Source organism: Stegostoma tigrinum, unplaced genomic scaffold (genome assembly GCF_030684315.1).
Source record: "Stegostoma tigrinum isolate sSteTig4 unplaced genomic scaffold, sSteTig4.hap1 scaffold_53, whole genome shotgun sequence".
NCBI lineage: Eukaryota > Metazoa > Chordata > Chondrichthyes > Orectolobiformes > Stegostomatidae > Stegostoma > Stegostoma tigrinum.
Window position 1 is genome coordinate 3,111,042 of NW_026728461.1, and position 5,416 is coordinate 3,116,457.

At 42.9% G+C, this 5,416-nt stretch overlaps 2 non-coding genes across 2 annotated transcripts; one reads left to right on the forward strand and one right to left on the reverse strand.

The window, feature by feature from the left end:
- Window positions 1–1,561: 1,561 nt before the first annotated feature.
- On the reverse strand, window positions 1,562–1,635 carry trnah-gug (transfer RNA histidin (anticodon GUG)). Its single transcript has one exon. It is a non-coding gene; the product is annotated as a tRNA-His (tRNA).
- A 3,270-nt stretch (window positions 1,636–4,905) lies between these two features.
- trnan-guu (transfer RNA asparagine (anticodon GUU)) lies at window positions 4,906–4,979 on the forward strand. The gene has a single exon. It is a non-coding gene; the product is annotated as a tRNA-Asn (tRNA).
- The last annotated feature ends 437 nt before the right edge of the window (window positions 4,980–5,416 follow it).

Sequence of the window (5,416 nt, forward strand, 5' to 3'; positions counted from 1 at the left end):
GGCAGGCAACGTGAACAGCAGGCTGTGGCGCCGGGCCTTAGTTGGGTAAAGCTCCTGTAAGGAAGCAGGAAATCCGGGTTTCGCATCCCAGCAGTTCTGGTGCTGTAGGCTCACGATTCCTCGCTTGAATTTCTACCAAAAGCTGTACGGTTGACACAATCGGCGATGTTGATGGATAGAACTGAGCCTATCTCGCTGGAGTTTGGGAGAATAACATTATGAGGCAAGATAAACTACAGCCTTAATGGGGAATGTAGTGGTAATGACACAGACATGAAGAGCTGATTATCCTCGTTCTCTGCTGTCAACATTCATTCACCTTACGCCGACAGGAGAGAGATCATTGTCATCATATGATTGTGTTGGAGTTGCTTTTGTCCTTCACTGTTGGATTGGGGATTCTGTTTCAAAGTCAAACAGATCATCATACTTTGACGGAAGAAGTGTTTCCTTTCCTCGGCCCGAAGGGACATGCAGATTATCCAAGTAATATTAGCCCAATTCTAGACTTTAGTGTCAGCCGGGGGTGAGAGAGGAGGGGATGGGAACCATCTCAGCACCTTCATCATCACCCCCACCCTCAAACAGTCTCCGAATTTACGACTTTTCAAAGAGCAGAAATTGCAAATGAGGGATATGGACAGACAGAGAGTGGGGAAATGTGAAATGGGCTCAGATGGATACAAAGCAACAATATGAGACAAACAGAGACACATATTGAGCTAGATACTGAAAGGAATCAATTCTCCATTCGACGTGGCTGCGAACTGACAGAAACGGAAAGGAAAAGACAAACATTTTAGCACAGCGTTTCCCCACCTCAGGGCAACAGAAGCTGTTGGAGAGCCGATAACGTCCTTTTAAAGTTGTAATGTTGACGGTTGGAAAGTACAGAGATATTTTGATAATTATGCTTATTCTACAGACAAAAGTGATTATTTCCCCGACATTATAATGTGTAAGTCCATAACTGAAATGGTTATAACAAAGCCTCAGTGGATGAGAAGCATTATCTCTGTTTCTCTCAACAGAAATTACAAGAACTTCTCAGATTGAGGATCAAATCTTTTTTTTGGTTTCAGGTTTCTAACATCTGTCGTTCTTTGCTATATTTTTGGGATTAAAATGCATGAGGTCATGAAGAACTAGCAAACCATAGTTTGGAGCGCCTGATCGGGAATCAAACGGCGGACACGGCGGTGACAGCACTTAATCCGAACGACTTGACTATCAGGGTAGGCACTGAGTCCCCTGGCATCTTGCCGCAAAGGCATTGCTTTTGCCTTTTCATTTTATTGCTCCTTTTGGTGACAGATCAGTTTCTCCCAGTTTTCGAGTTTTTATAGCGAGGAAGAAGACCATTCGAACACTGTGTCAGTGCGTGTCATCAGGCATCATCTATTCAAGGCGTTCACCTTGTGATTTTTGCTTCAGTTGCACATTAAGACCTGTATGTGTTGGGCTTCGCTCGATTCATGAGGAGCTAACACGGTTGTCTTCTTGCAGCCAAAAATAAAACCTCTTAATGTGAGTCATCTAGTTTAAGACAGAATAAGTGTTTCATCCCTGGGTGGGCTCGAACCACCAACCTTTCAGTTCACAGCTAAATGCGCTAACCAATTGCGCCACAGAGACCGGCCCTGGAAACGTTGGCAAACAGTCAATTGGTGTTCTTCATTTTCGAGGGCACATTTCAAAGAGTTTACCTGTGTAATCAATGAATAGGACTGAAGTTTGAGTTGATAAAACTATGTTAAAGCCGCTTGAAGTATCGTCCTCATGTTAAGCCACAGAGGTAGATACAAAGATATATCCTCCGAGAGTGACAGGGGCCTCAGGATTATATGCACTCTGTATCCGTCACATCCACGCTCTGTCACAGTACACACGGTTCCCCGACAAAAGGTAACTTTATGTGGAACAGAAGCAGTTTCTTCTGACAATGAGAGCCGTTGCCATGAGCTGAGATATGAAATGGACAGTGAGCTGAAATAGTCCCACACTCGTGTAGATCATGTGCATATTTCAATTTCCAAACGCAGCGATCCAATCACTTCAGCTGCCGGGAATCTGACAAAAACAGCGCTGCGTATACATTCCGCTTCGGAAGCAACTGTCAGTTTGCAAGGGTAGAAAAGCTGTCAACTTCACTCGAGTGAGAGAAGATATAACATTTCAATCTTTCAAACCAAAGTCAGACGCTGTATCAATTACCCCAGTGGCTCCACACGTCTTGCTGCAGCTTTCATCTTGTCAACGTGTGACGTTAACAGTGACATCAGCGGTAAAAGCATTTGCAAGGTGAGTAACCAGCCACGGAATTCACCATCACTGCTTCAATTCAATGTTCTCCACTTTGTGAAGCGGTGAATGTCACTGGCAAACGAAAGATATTTGTCCTCACATGCCTGCTTCTCTGTCACCCGCCTCTCTGCCGCAAGTTTCTCTGCTGGAACTTGACATCATTTTATTCACAGTAATTGCAATGTTCTGTCTCTCATGTTTTTTTTTAATTATCTCCTTGCAACTTAAAAATGCCCCATTGTCTGATAATCTCCCTTCCTCAGGGAAAGGCAACTACCACGAGTGATAGCTACATGTCTCATTATTTTATAAATTTTATCAGGTCGCTGCACAACCTCAAAAGCACCAGCGAGAAAAGTCCAAGTCTATCCAACCTTTCTTTACCAATCAAACCTTTCAAACCAGGCAACATCCTGGTAACTCTCTTCATAACACTCGCCAGCTTTATAATATGCCTCCTGTAACTGTGTGACTGAAAGTGCACACTGTTTTCCAGGAGAGATCTCATCAACGTCCTGTACAACCTCAATATGACTTCCCAACTCCTAAACTCAAACTCAAGCATGTCAAAAGCCTGTTTAACCAGGCTGTCAAGATGTGATGTAAGCGTGAAAGAATCATGGACCTATATCCCGAGGTCCAGAAGGAGGTACCTTACCAGTTAGACAAATTCTGTGGCAGATGGGGAATAGTTTCGATTTTCTTTGACTTCATGCGTAAAGAAATTTATTGTACACGTGCAGCTGAATAAAATTGTATGATATATGAAACTGAACTTTTTTTTTCAATTAAAATGTGGAGGTGAGTCCTGTCGTGTCAGAAAGAAACCGTCGCTTAGAGTTGCAATTCCCCCTTTTAAATGGTACCTTAATTATTTGATCACATCCTGACGATGTTCGGTAGATTTCATACTGTCTGAGCGCCACCCAAGAAATCCACAGACAAGGCTCTGTCTTTTTGCATTTTGAACCATCCCTTCTCCGTTTACGATAAGCTGATTAAAATTCTGAGCAGTATTGAATGTAACATTCGCATGTTTCAATGAGATGAATCGAATTCGTTTTTGATAAATTCAATGGCCTGTGGAGTTTGTAGCATGTCAAGTGAATTGAAGTAAGTTGAACAGCGTTTTTCCTGTAAATAAACTAGTTTTATAAGTCGTTTTAGAATTGTTTGCGATCTGAAATTTTAAAAATAACTTTTATTCTCTTTAGGCAAATATTTCTTCACAATTGGAAAATTTCCAAGCCGTTTGTTGATCGTTGATTCATTTCCAAACCCTCAGAAACTGCCAATTTCCCACAAATCAATTCATTCTCATGACTGTATCAGACGCTAATGTGTCCAGCGCTACAAAATGCCAACATGCTTACCTATTGCAAAATATGACTGAGGACTTCTCGATTTGACTCATACAGTTTGACACATGACAGACAGTATCAGAAGTTGGCGTCTCAGAGACTAACTTAAGTTGCATTGGAAAGAGAGGCTCAATCAGGAATCTGTGGTGCTCTGTGACACCAGCAAAATCATGAATTGAACCAGGATGCCTTTGCACGTAAACAGAATGCAGAATTACTACTCTGCTGAAAGTGTCAGATCATGCCAAGTGTACGTTTAAAAATGATGAACATCTCTGCAGTACAAACAGCGCAAGTTCAGGACCAGGCAGGAGATAAACTTAACGAAAAATAGCGCTGCAATTCAGTGGAATTGTGTTCCTTTTCAACACAACCACAGAGATTTCCGAATGTATTCACAACAAGGGGGCCTGACGAGAATAGCAAACAGGAAAGCTTTGTCGACGTCAGTGCAGAAGCTTGTTATTGGTAATGGCAGGGCAAATGCTGCAGCTTGTGCCTGGATTCTTACAGGGGACATTCTGCGTATGAAGCGACCATGACAGTCACTGCATTCCAGAAACAGCATACGCTGCCATTGTGCCCTGCTGATTTTCATACAGCATTAAAATTTACAGTCCATCACGTATTACTGCTCAATTTCAAATAGATTGATGTTGTCCAACGTTATTGCTATTATTGAGAAATGAAGAAAGTCACGTAAAATTAGTCAAAAAATATTCACAATGCCGTTACCAGGGTTACATGGTGTGGACTTTAGAGTGAAGCTGAAAACGCTGGGCGAAATATCACTGCAGGTTCGGAGGATCAGAAGCTACAGAAATTTATAAAGCCATGAGGGATATGAACAGGATGAATGGTCGAGATCTTTTTTTTTTCCCACCGAGTGGGTGAGTCCAAAACTACAGGGCATATATTTAAGGTGAGGGGGGGGGAATGAAATGGGAGTTGAGGGGCATTTTTCATGCAGAATGTGGTGCGTGTATCGAATGAACTGATGGAGGAAGTTGTGGAGGCTGGTGAAATTAAAACATTTCAAATGCATCTGGATGCGTGCATGAATGAGAAGGGTTTGGAGGGATAAGGGCAAAATGCTGGCAAATGAGGCAACTTAATTTCGGACATCTGCCCGGCATGCATGAGGAGCACCAAAGTGTTTCTTTTTGTGCTTCCCATCTGGACGATGCTACATTTGCTCAATCCCGATTTAATTGTTTCTTCGCAGGAGCTAGTGGAGCTGGTCTCTGTGGTGCAATTGGTTAGCGTTTTGGGCTGTTAACCAAAAGGTTGGTGGTTCGAGCCCACCCAAGGACAAGGTGCTTTTTCACTTTTAACCGATGACCGCTATCCAGGGTGCTTTTTGGCTACAAGAATATAACCGTGTTCGCTCATCAGTAAGCGACCGAAGCCCAAAACAGATATCCTTTAATGTGCAACTGGTGCTAAAATGACAAGGCGAATGCAGTTGCAGACACATCAAAGCGTGAATGCTGTCTATGAGGCGCTTCGACTTGTTTGCGTCACGAACGACTTGCACAAGTGGCTGTGGGGCAATCCCAAACTGCGCTTCCACTATACTGGGAGTTTAGTACAATGCCACTTTCCAGAAAATGCTATAACAAGAAAACCAAAAAAAAAACAAGGTTGAGAATGACCGAGGAAAAGTGGCGATTCGTAAATCACAGTCTCAAAGAGGCTGGGTTTCCGTACTGATCAACAATGTGGGTGTGCCTGCACGGCAACGATTGCAG